The 13,727-nt window shown below is 37.7% G+C and overlaps 1 pseudogene; it reads right to left on the bottom strand.

The window, feature by feature from the left end:
- Positions 1-1,179: 1,179 nt before the first annotated feature.
- LOC149236495 (DNA replication licensing factor MCM5 pseudogene) lies at positions 1,180-1,890 on the bottom strand (annotated as a pseudogene).
- Positions 1,891-13,727: the final 11,837 nt, after the last annotated feature.

Below are 13,727 nucleotides of genomic sequence, written 5' to 3'. Positions count from 1 at the left end.
TAGATGATCTTTTGATGACAGGGAACAATGAGAGCTACATTGCATCCATAAAAAAGGAATTGAGGAAAGGTTTTGAAATGACTGACATGGGCTATGTTCACTACTATATTTTTTATTGAAGTAACTCAACATCCGAAGTCTATATTCCTCTCTCAAAAGAAGTGCATTGGAGATCTGTTGAATAGGTTTGGCATGGCTCAGTGCAATCCTCTGACTACTCCAATGGAACAAAACTTAAAGCTCACATCCATTGAAGGAAAATAATTTGAGGATACAACAAAGTATAGACAACTTGTAGGAAGTCTCAACTACCTAACTACTACCAGACCAGACGTTTCGTTTTTTGTTGGAATCCTCAACAGGTTTACACAAAAGCCTTGTGAGGAACATTGGTCTACTACAAAAAGAGTTCTAAAGTACTTGAAGGGAACCCAATACTTTGGACTCAAGTATACATAGGTGGGCGACATCAACTTGATTGGATACTCTGATTCAGACTTCAATGGAGACAAAGAAACTGGGGTATCTACTTCATGTTATGCTATGAGTCTTGGATTAGGAGCTGTCTCCTAGAGATCACACAAAAAATAATTTCTACCAAATTCCACAATAGAGGCAGAATATGTGGCAGAAACTGAGGCGACAAAAGATATTGTGTGGCTTAGGAAAATTCTAGAATATTTGTAGGTGAAACAATTACATTCAACTCCACTCATGATTGACAACACCTCTGTAATACAGTTGGCCATGAAACCAAAGCTCCATGATTGAACGAAGAACATCAATACAAAATAACATCTGATTCGACATCATTTTGAGGCCAAGACAATCCATCTACACCATTGTTCCACTAATGAGAAGATTGCAGACATATTCACCAGTGTGGTTGGAAGAGAAAAGTTCGAAAGATTTAGAACGATGCTTGGACTCACCAACATCCCTTCAAATTAAGGGGGGGGATGTTGACACCTAATCAAATAGATTGGGTGAACATCTGTAAATAATGTAAATAGTAAATAATGGAAAATGAAGAGACATCGGGAGGTGAAGCTCATGACTCTCTCCCTCCTATATATAACCATGAGTAATCTTAATGAATAAGAAATTCGATTTGAGGAGTTACCTCCTGGCCTGACAATAATGCGTACATTGAAAATTATAAAATAATGTTGGGGCTACTCACAATTGCATCTTTGCAATCAACTCCCTTAATAGAATAATAGCTTCAAATTTCCTTGTTATTATAGGTATCTTGGGAGAATATCCACTTTCATGGGCTTGTTGGTGCATTTGCTGAAAATTCCAGACATAACGCCAATGATTCCAAAATAAAAAACTGATAGAAAGTAATTCCTTTTGGGAAAAAATATTTCCTATCTAGGGAAAAAAACCCACATATAAATGAGAGTAATTGTCTAATCCTAACATAATTATTCTGTAACATTTTAGCAGCAACATCGCCTGTAATGTCATTGGTAGTATTCAATATACTTGTTATTATAACACATGCTCATAATGAATAAGAGCTCTATAAAACATGTTTTGTTTATTTTTTTAACCAAACTATATGTAAGTACTTGAAATAATATGATTAGATCATAAAAATGAAATCTTTTCAAAACCATTTTTGTGCTCAACTTTTAAGCCAATTTCTCTATCTCTAGCATCTGAATATTTAGACACGGCTCATGCATTTGCATGGACTTTGATAATATGATGGATACAATGAAAATCATATCAAATTGAGAAATAATTGTTGTCTACAAATCAATGTTGTCTTGTGTTGTCTGGAGATGCATCGTAAATGAACTCGTATCAAAGTAGAAAGGTACAAGAGTTGGGAATAGTCGTAATGCCTGCTTTTGCAATAGATATTGTCTGATGCTCCATTGCCTTATGAACAGGAACTTTGTTTGAGATTGTTATTTGCAGGGGAGTACACCTACCAAAGTTGGGCAGCTCACCAAACCAACAATGCTATATTAGCAAACGTAATTGGTGTTTTATGTGGTTTCAGACTCTAGACTATTGTTGTAGTGGGCAGTGGAATCAATGTAGGTTGCATCCCAGGAGATGCATCTGCAAGAAGAGAGCTAGTATATTTGGGTATTTCCACTCGTAAAATGATTCTTCAGAGTCGTTGTAAAAGGAACAGATTCTGCTAACATTTTATGCCTACGTTAGAGAAAACAGAGCGACATTGGTGACTCATGGAGGGGATCTCATGGATTCTTATTGATAGACCATACTATAGAGGATCTTACCTCCAAGAAGAGAAGGAAAAGGAGATCAGGATGCATAATCGACATTTGCATGTTTTTATGCATGGCTATATAGGTGGTAGGCTAAGGTGACTTTTTTCAAATAGGTGGTAGGCTAAGGTGACTTTTTTCAAGTAGGTGGTAGGCTAAGGTGACTTTTTTCAAATAGGTGGTAGGCTGAGTGACTTTTTTCAAATAGGTGGCAGGCTAAGGTGACCTTTTTCAAATAAAAGGAAAGTTGAGGTTACTTTTAAAATAAAGTACAAATTTTCTTATGAAATGAAAACATTCACCCCCACTAGCGGTTGTTCGTAAATTAAAATTTATTGCCTTCAAGTAATGCTAACATTAGTTTCAACAGTTTCAAAATACGAAGAAAATGGATAAATATAATATATGATTTTGCCTCCCCACCTCGGGAAGAGGCCAAATAAGATGGTGAAAGAGAAACTTTTCTTATTCGTGATCATTCATGACAATCAACAGTTGAATTAATTCTAACCTTGACATTTTGATTACTATAGTCCTTGCCGTGCCTGCGATAATGTAACACCCTCCTCCTACATCTACGCAAGCAACCAACCAGCTGGGGTAAACATGCGACAAGAGGCCACTATGATATGATTCGACCTCTTAAGTCATGTTAAGGAAGTGGAACTGACGGAAATACACCATACAAACATTCAACATCAGCTTTAAGATCCCTGGGAACCATGCCAAAACTTCAGGCAGCGTGCCCCTAGGTCCCACTGAGCTTTCAAACAAGTTAACCCCCAGTCGCTCCCATGATATAGGCATGACAATGTCCAGATACCTCGAGTCACTCTCACATGCTTATTTTCCAGTGTCCAAAGGCCCTTTTTGTCATTGTTGTCCAACATCCCTGCGATTTGAGCCACTTATTCAGGCCTAGAGCTTAGGTCACTGCCCAGAATTGAGCCATATCTTCAGAACAATAAAATAACATGGAAATGACAATACTAAAGAAAATGATTTCTTAATACCTTGACTAGACCCCTACTAGCCATGGCAGACATTTCGTCAAACATATCACAAATATGTAATCTACAAGTGTAAAGAATAGTTCTGAGCACAGGGGTCTCATACTTAGCTGAGAATCGCTAAGAACCATTAATGCCTCAACACATCAACTATCATTCCATCCATTAGGTCATAGATACATCGATCATTCAATTACAAGTAAAAGAATGATGAGAGCCATACATAGTTGTTGTCATAAAACACATACATAACCAACATAGTAACACTAGAAATACCAACAAAAGTATAGCCATATAGACCACATATAATCCATAAAAATTCTCATAGCAATACAAGGAGAAATAACCTTTCATTAATGAGGAAAAATCCAAACCCAGGATGGGACTTACACATTCCACCTAACCGTAGAATGACTGAGCCAAATCTCTCTTCAGTCATTCACCCCCATGCCATATTCCAAGCATGAATGTGGTATCTCATAGAACACATCAATCAAAAAACAATCCATGACTTCCAGAGGCCATCCACCTCAACACATAAAACAGTGACTCCACCTCACGGTTGAACATCACAAAACCATCATCAGATTGGTCTCTATCCAAGCCTTCCAAGGCATCTAGAGCATTTGTTCCAACCAAAGCTTTTAGGATTAGTAACTCAACCCACAATTGTCGTCGAGCTTCTAGAGCGTTTGTCCAACTAGGGCTTCCATGACTAGTAAATCAACCCACCAAGGACTTCCAAACTATTTTTCCAACCAAGGCTTCCAGGACTAGTAACTCAACCCACGTGTTATAGGGCTTCTAGAGCATGTCCAACCAGGGATTCCAAGAACTAATAACTCAACCCAAGCTAAGGAAACATGAGAACCAACCAAAGGCAATGAAAACAACCCACAAGCACCATGGCTATCCAGGAAATGGGAAGGTTAGGCAATCCACTGTTAATCTAGGTAATCTTCCATGCTAGTGATAGATCACAAACAACAATCCACATGCATATGCCATGCATGCCAAAACTAATGAAGGAAAGATACATGCAACTCGATACCTGCAAGAAAATATGATGTAGCTTTTGATCTCGATGCCCTCTTACGCATTCCTATTCTTCCTTTACCTTCTTGCTCCAAAAATCCAACTATGCCACACCCTCCAAGAGTGCTCCAAGAAAACTCTATGTCTCCAAGAGTATGATAGAGAGAGAGAATATTGAGAGAGCATGAAAAATAATCTGACAAAAGGTTACCAACTGATCATTGGAAGAATTTTTATGAATGAGATCTCTATTTTTTCCATTTTCCATTATTTTCCTTCATTTTCCTCCTCACATGCAACCTGTGACCTTTCACCTCCCTTTTCTTCTAATCTCCATTATTTTCATAAATAAATATGCCAAAATGCCATTTTTCCTTTCCAAAGCCTTATCCATTGTCTTTTCCAATTTCCTTAGCCATTAAACAATGCCAAGTGATACCCATCACTAGGATTTTTCCCAACACTCAACTTGGAATAAGTGTCCCATCAATCGTGGTTATTATTTTGCCTTTATTAACTTTTATTACATGGAATTTACACTAAAGATGTTATAGGAAGGGACTAAAAATATAATAGAAAGCATTTTATGTGTGAATATGTGTTTATTAATGTTTTTGGTTTCTTTAATATATACTTTTATTTTATTTTTTAATATTGAAACATGTTTACTTATAAATTGTGTTTTTTAATTTAATTTTTTATCAGTTTTCAAATATAAAAAATATAATTGAAATGTCAATATGTGTTTATTATTTATATATATATATATATATATATATATATATATATATATATATATATATATATATATATATATATATATATATTAAATTGTATATTTTTTCTAAATAAATATATAAATGTATATTTGTTTGTTTGGATAACCTATTTTCTCATTTATTTATTTTTCATTTTATTATGAATATAAAAAATTGTTATAATTTAATTTTTTTTATTTTTCCATATTTATATTTTAACTTTATAGAATATATGTTACATTTATTTTTCCTCCCCAAGGAAAATTTAACGAATTGGATGATAATGAGTTGTACAACTCTTTGGAGACAATTTTTTTTTTTTTTTTTTATCTCAAAAGACATCTACATTGTTGTATGTTTCTCTATGTGAAGGCCTCCCATATAATTGCCACACAAATCTTGCCTAGGTGTATCTATTGACTATTGGCATTAATAGGTTGACTAGTAGTTGAATGCCTTGTTTCTAGTATCCTCCTGAAAATTGCACACAATTCCTTACACATTGGTGAAATATTTCTAACAGAATTGACACATGGCTTGTAGTTTCAAGGCTTCGTGTCATTAATAAGAATGACTAGGCGAAACAAAGTTGATGCATGGGTGGTCTCTCATTGAAAAAGAAATTTTTTAATGTCATTTGGCACTATGATTTGGGCGCATAGAGTTTGGATAGACATTGCTTTATATTTTTTATTATTTCTTCCTATCGTAACTGCTACAACACCCTCCAAAATTTTGGCTTGCACTCAAATTTCAGATCCTTCCTTGGTCTTTCCCTTGATTGTTGCAAACACTTAAGCTCATTTCACGAGCTTTACCCAAGTTCTTTGAACCCTTTCACTTGTTTGATTAATTATATTATTTTGCCATGTTTGATTGTTATGTCATGTGTGTGTTACACATTATTTTGTTAGCAACCCCGGATTCCCGGATCCCGGACACTACCGGTCCATGTTATTGACATCTAATTTGTGTCATGTTGCAAAATATGTGTCAGTGTCTTCCTTGTCATCTCAGGAAGAATACCTTAGTTCATTACTCCTGGAGCAAACCCTTTTTAACCTTTCTTTTTGGGTCGTCGTGGGTCATCAATTATTCCACCCACGAAGATGGCCAAGATTGAACTAAGCCTAGCGACGTCATCACTCTGTCCCTTTGTTTCAATCGTGACGAGCTATTTTTGGCAAGTTTATTTTAACAAATTGTTGATGAGTGGTCCTAGGGTTGGTTGTTGGATCATATGAGCTTGGCTCCCTCCTTTGGGATGGTTGTTCCGCCCTTTGTGCAACCTCCCAAAGGGATAAGATCTTTTTCCCATCTCTTATGGAGGCTCCTCCTCTTATAAATCTCCTTCATGGCTGAGATCTCCTAGGGGCTAGTGGCAAGTGGCAAGTGGAAGTTGAAGTTAGAGAGAGTAGAGTTTGGAAGTAGCCTCTTATGTAACTTAGCCTAGGATGGTTTTGTGTGGATTTGGCTTCATTGTATGAGTGTTCTAGCATCATAATTTTTCCTTTTGGGTAGGAGAGAGAGTTATTCATCCTCTTGGGAGACAGTTCATCAGTGAATGCTTGCGGTGACATGATGAGAGGACCATTCAAGGAGACCTACAACATCAAGGCATGCTTGTAAGTTTTACTTCAGTTCATATTAATACATATCAATAGTTTATTTTTTATATCTTATGTCAAATTGAATATTGATAGCTTGAAGTTCCTTGACCCTTTAAGTAGATAATTTTTGTCATATTCTATTATGTTCGTTGGTGTTCTCTGTATGTTGTTTTCAGGTACAAAAGTGATTAGAACGAGAGCTAGAGCAACAGAACGAGAACTTCATCAAATGAGGATTTGAAGGTAGGCCTTCATGACATCAACTATCTAAGGGAATTTACTTTGATATTTTCTTCTCTATGACTAGACCCACTCTAGGGCTAGAGGGGTTGCATTTGTCCATAGAGGGAACTTGCCTACATCATAAGTTGGCGAACATACTGGGGATCTGTGTCTTTTGTCTCTTGATTTTCTTTTTCTTTTCTTGTTTATTGTCTCCTTTACTTTCTGGGTAGAAATCTCCATATTGTTGGTTGTTTGACTACTCCTGGTAGTATTCCCTCTATCATAAGTGATAGGTCTGGCCTTTCCTCAACTAAATTTTTAAAATTTTCCTTTGATTTAGGGTTGTCACTTTTTATTTTATGAAAGTCACGATGATGGTTGCAACTGCTCTATTTAATTAGTTGTGCTTTCTACTATTTGACGAGGTTAAATCACCTCACAGTCACGATAGGCTCTGAAATAGGCTCGGTGCTGTTGTCTGGTGTACTTTTGTGACGACGTTGCAAAGTTGCTAGTTAAGGGGGTGCAACTTTTCATTGTCAGCGCAGGTTGTCAGTTTGACGCTCACAAAGATTCCTGTAGGTTTCAATTTTGAAGTTCTGTTTGCTGATTGGTCAGTGTGTCCTATCCTTTAGAGCTTGTCTTCTGCCTATTTATTGTGTGTCAAATTGTTATTTGCTAGAATACTTGACTCTTGGTTTCATTTCCTTGAGACTTCTCCTTTTGAACTGTGTGACCTGTTAACCTTATGGTTTCTTGAAGCATTAGCTTTTTCTTGGGTTACTTGTTCGTTTGGACCTTTGAGTTGTGTTTGAAATGATCCCTTGCTTTGTTTGAGGTGTTTCCTTATTGACTGTTCTTTCATCTTCCTGATTGGTATGTGACATTTGGTTATCAAAACTTCCAAGTCTTGTTTGTTTGGTTTCCTTCCATCACTTTGGCATAGATCACATTGCTTCCCATTCAGTTAGAAAGCTCTCAAGTTTTTGCAAAAAGAAACATATTCTTTGTTTTAAATCTTTGATTATTTTCTGAGTGGAATGTGTCTCTTTACTTATTTGAATGATTTCATTCGAAAAGGACTTAAAACTAGCATTGTTTTGAGTTTTGCATTCAGTTTCTTGTCATCTATTCGAAAAATCAAAATATCACATTCATTTTGCATTAGGAAATGAGAACAATCTTTTGCATTAGTAAATTCTTGACATTTAGAAGTTGAAAAGCAAAGGATGTATTTTTCATTTTCTTAATTAGATTACTTGCAAGTTAGTGAAAGATAGAAGCATTTCTCTTTCCTCTTGATTGGTTTACTTGCGAAATAACGAAAAGTACCATTCTTGTGTTTGCTTGCTTGTTGCTTTGATTGCTTTGAAATAAACCTCTCACTTTTATTTAGTTAGTTGTTCATTGAAAAGAAATGGTTTCTTTACTCATTTAGTTTCATTCTAGGAGTTTTTGAAGATACATTTGGTAGGGCCTTAAAACTGAGATCTAATTCAAGATCAACTGTTAAAATTTATTGAATTAACCTAAGGAAGCATTGAAACTTAACACTCATATCTAGAGGTCTAGGCTAGAGACGTGTTCTGGTGTCTTTAAACCTAGTGGCTATTGTTTTCACTAAGGTTGGGTGATTCCTCCTTTTGTGATTCGATAAGTGCTAGTACAGACTTGTGCTCCCTGTACCGTCGCGTATATGATGGGAGACCACACTAGGTTGCAACCCTGTTATCCATAGGAAGCTGAGTTTGCCACCTTATGAATTGTAATGCACCGAAAAAAACATTCAGGAAGATTAGTTGCTGTATGGGAAGTCCTTGGTTATTTCTCTTTTTTTTTTAATACCAAGGTGTATATGCAGTTTTACGATTTGTCTGGTAAACCTTTTGCCTAGAGCTCTAGAGCATTCATTTGATATTTTTGACTCATTAAACTTAAAATATCGTTTGAGCACTTGTCCTTTTGATCTTGTTTCCAATTAGAAGTGATAGAGTCACCTTTCGTCCTTTTCTCGACTCTTAAAACATGAAAAGGAAAAGTTTTGTTTCAGTGTTCTAAAATTAACTTCCCACGAAATATTCCTGGTAAAAGTTATCTTCCTTAGTAATTCTTTAGCATCGATTCCAATGGAAACATTTACGGAGTCCACTCATCAAGGGTTCCCCTCGAAAGGGAATCTTGGTCCTTTTCCTTCTTTTGGAAACGTTGGTGCTCCTTATATGGCAATGTTGTCCCTCCCTGGGTTAACCATTGGTTTACTTGTCTAGTTATTTTTGACCTCAGTGATCTTGAGTGTCCCAACTCCTGCCCCGCCATCTCCTTCATTTGAATCATGTCACGATGATTCTAAGGTTGACCCCTCACCTTCTTCCCCTATTTCTTCACCTCCCTCTTCCACTTCATCTGGTGAAAGTTTCAAATCTAGTAACCAGGAGGTTAAGAAGAAGAAGAAGAAGTTAGATAAGTGAGAGGCCAACCGTGCAACTATAACTCCAAATGCACCTCCTACAAACAAACCTTCTGATCCTCCATAGAAGGTCAAATTCCCTTGTAGGCTATGTAAGGTTGACCATCTCCTTCGAGACTATCCTAGCATTCCTAGAGTCTTAGAGGTCTGGTCTCAAAATCTAGATCGACCATCCCCATCGACCTCTGGAGATCATGTCGATGCTACACTCTTGGCTAGGGATGGTAAGAAGAAAAGGAAGATTAGATTCCCCCATAGGCTATGTGAAGGAGAGCATCTTCTTCACCTTTGTCCTCTTATGGATAAATCTTCCAAAGTTTTGGAAAACCTTACAACTCCTCAACCCCAACTCCCTGTTGGTTATCAGAGGCTTTCTTCTAACTCTCTCCTAGTTGGTAAAGAGATTGACTTGGGTCCATCTCTTGCCCGTCCTGCTCTTCTTGAGTGAGACTCTTTTGTGTCTATTCCTGACCAACCATTGGTTGAAAAGAGTTTTGACTTGGCTTTGCCACCAGTTGCTCACTCTGATCTAGAAGAGCATAGTGATCTTACTGCTCATGTTCTTCTTGTCTCCTTAGAATCTCATGAATCGAAGAGTGACCCTCCCATCCTAGTTGTTCAAGAGAGTCCTTCTTCTCTTTTTGCAGTGCATGGGGGAAATCATATGATACCCCCACCAAGCAGTTATGTCATATCTTTCGATTGGGGTCCATTGACTACTTTCCGCCTCCCATCTTATGTGCCTTTCCAGATCACAGTACAAGCCTATAATATGGTAGTACTTGGCACTATATTAGATGAAGGTGCATCTGTTAGCATCATGTCTTCTACTACATGGCAAGCTTTGGGCTCCCCACAGCTTGTACTTGTCACCCAGAATTTGTTGGCTTTCAACAAAGGAACCGGTCAACCCTTAGGGATCCTTCCATAGTTCCCTATTACTTTGGGAGGAAAGACCGTCTATATAGATGTGGTGGTAGTCCAAGGTCCGTTAGATTTTAGTCTCCTCCTTGGACGTGACTATGTGTATGTCATGGGAGCTCTTGTTTCTTCCATTTTTTGTGTGGTTTGTTTTCCGCACGAAGGAAGAATTGTGACTATTGATCAATTGTCGTTCATTGGTCACCAGGAGTCTCCTTTGCAACCATCATTCCCTATCAGCTCTTGTTTGCAAGCAGTACCTTCCCTACCACATGTTAATTATGTGGCTCCCCGTTCCATCTCTACATCTACTGATGATCACATAGATGGGATTGTACATTATGTACTGGGGGGATTGGAACGTGATCTGTCTATGGTATGAAATGACATGTATTCCTCCTGGAGTGTGGTCCTTCAGTCTAGTGAAGACCTCTTGGAAGCCATGTTCTCATATGGTCCATGAATAGGGTATGAGGATAGTTCTTGGTCTTGTGTCAACCTCATTAAAAAATGAAACAAGCGATGAGGAGAGTTCCTGGTCTTGTGTCAACATCATTAAAAAATGAAACAAAGGGTCTGTAGCATAGTTCCTTGTCTTGTGTCAAGCTCGTTAAAAAATGAAACAAGGGGTGATGAGGACAGTTTTTTTCTTGTGTCACCCTTGTTAAAAAATGAAACAAGGGGTGATGAGGACAATTCTTTTCTTGTGTCAACCTCGTTAAAAAATGAAACAAGGGGTGATGAGGAAATTTTTTTTCTTGTGTCAACCTCATTAAAAATTGAAACCAAATATATGGGGATAGTTCCTAGTCTTGTGTCAACCTCGTTAAAAAATGAAACAAAGAGTGTGAGCATAGTTTTTGTCTTGTTTCAAGCTCGTTAAAAAATGAAACAAGGGTCTTGAGGATAGTTCTTTTATTGTGTCAACCTCATTAAGAAATGAAACACCTCCATTTTCACATTGAGTTTTTGATTAAGATCTCGTAAAATCCCAGTCGATTCTTTCCAAGATCTCACAAGTGAACCTTCATTCCATTCACCTAGTTGAATGACATGAAGCTTGGGGGGCATGTATCTTGATTCGAGTCATTATGTCGAGGGCATGCAAAATTATAACAAGCATATTTTTTCATTTCAAGCTTGCGTAAACATGAAACCGAATCCAAGCGAAATTCTCTGAATCCAAGCAAAATTCTCCATGTTTGAAGCTTGTGTACAAATGAACCCATACCCCATTTTAACCCTTGTGATCGCCATTCTTATTAGCTAATTTCTGCTAGATCAGCCTTGGTTGTTTCATTCCGTCACCCCCAACTCTTTGGCCGATCATATGCTTTCACTTGGTTGTTTGTCCTTTCTTAAGGGACTGCAGCGATGAGTGGTTTTATTAGCCAGTCTCTTGACCATTACATGTTTTGAGCAGTTCCACCATTGTCGAAACTAGTTGCTACCCTTTATACCACTCGTTCCTCCAGGACGATTCACCTTTAAGCTCTTTTCTGACTCGTAAAATATGAAAATATTGTTGAGTATTTTTCCCTTTTTGACTCTTTAAAGAGAATAAAAATGGGGGGGTTCACTTTTAGCTCTTTTCTGACCCTCTAAAAACAAAAATATGGTCGAGCCCTTTTTGTTTCGAACTCATTAACAAATGGGAAACGTCATGCGCCCAGTATAAGTTTACCCCTTTTTTGAGCTGGTAGGCACTATTTATGAGAAAGGTACTCCTTGGCTGAAATGGTCAAGCGGTTCTCTCAAGTATTGTTTTCTACCTTTTCGGGCTCGAGAGACACAAACATACAAAAAGGGACCATGTGGAGTTTTCTTTTACGTGTCTTTTTCAAACTCTCTAAACAAGAAAATGATACCAAATTACACCTTTTTCAGACTCGTTAAACTATTAAATGACATCGGACTCATCACCATGACGAACATGAGTTTCTCCTTCCTAGGGCTCGTTAAACTTACTAGGTCGGATTCATCTGAAGGATGAACTTACAATACAAGCATCTATTATCCCCTTCAAGCTTGTGTTTCAAAAATAATTTGGGTACTCGCCAGAAATGGTGGGGGAAAATTTTGAAGTATTCTATCGGTTGTATGAATTATTACAGTAGTTTGTCGCTCTTGAACATCGAAAATCTTTTTGCTTTGAGTCGGGTCAGGATATCCTCACTTTATCGTTGGCCTTTAGGTTTTTGGGTTATCCATTTTGCCTCATTCCATTTGATCCTTGCTGCATCATCATGACCTTTGATCACTTGGTACCAAAGTGCTTCCAAACTCTGGAGTTATGTCGTCGATATGTTCAAGATCTTAATCCTTCTGCAATTTGTATCCTTACACACCTTCCTCGGATTCTTTGTCTCACCCACATTCATCTTGCTCCTTTGTCTCACTTCGATGATACAGGAAACATTATGGCCCTCCTTTGACCGATCGCTTCCTATTGACTTCATCTCATTATCCGGGAAGTTGATCTAGAGACTCCTTTCTGGTACCTTGGAGCATGCATGACTTAATGACAAGTTATTCACATTCGACGATAGGCTTTCATTATTGGCCTTTGATCAGGTGATTTCATAGGTGTTCGACTTCAGATCATTCTTCACACTTTGTGGATTGTACTAACAGTACCTTGAGAACCATTGACATTACTGGTGGTCTCTCTCGCACTTGTTAATGGTTTACATCATTGACCGGTAATCAAGTGATTTTATAGTGTTCTCGACTTCAACACATCTATTCGCATATTAGAATTTGTACCTTGATTGGGTTGGGATTCAAGACCTTGGCCTCAGATTACACAAGTCCAGGTTGCGTGGATTGGTTCATGATTGTACAGATGACTCTTTTGATTGGATGGTTACGACCATGCCTGAATCTTTTATATGCTCCTTCTGATTGGATGGTTGCGTCCATACCACAGATCTTTTATGTTTATCTTTTGGATGGTTGCGCCCATGCCTTATGCACATGTATTTCCTTTCATTATGTACTCATGTATTAGAGATATCAATTGTACTTACGTTTGCAGGTTCTTTGCAATGGTGCTCTGTTTCAGTTATGAATTCGTAAAGAATTTCACCCCTCCCACTCTCTTGGCCTTCATGCTTTAGGGGGCATCTGTTACACAATATTTTGTCACCAACCCTGCATTCCCTGATCCCAGACACTATTGGTCAGTGTTATTGACATCTTCTTTGTGTCATGTTGCAAAATATGTGTGAATGTCTTCCTTGTCATCTCAGGAAGAATACCTCAGTTCATTACTCCTGGAGTAGACCCTTTTTAACCTTTGATTTTGGGTCGTCGCGGGTCATTAGTTTTCCACATGTGAATATGGCCAAGATTGAACTAAGACTAGCGACATCATCGCTCTATCCCTCTGTTTCACTCACAATGAGCTACTTTTGGCGAGTTTGTTTTAACAAATTATTGATGAGCGA

This window comes from Pinus tabuliformis, chromosome 8 (genome assembly GCF_031772625.1).
Source record: "Pinus tabuliformis cultivar Carrire ecotype Pingquan chromosome 8, CPIR1, whole genome shotgun sequence".
Taxonomy (NCBI): domain Eukaryota; kingdom Viridiplantae; phylum Streptophyta; class Pinopsida; order Pinales; family Pinaceae; genus Pinus; species Pinus tabuliformis.
The sequence above is the reverse complement of the archived record's forward strand: the minus strand, read 5'-3'. Positions and strand labels throughout refer to the sequence as shown.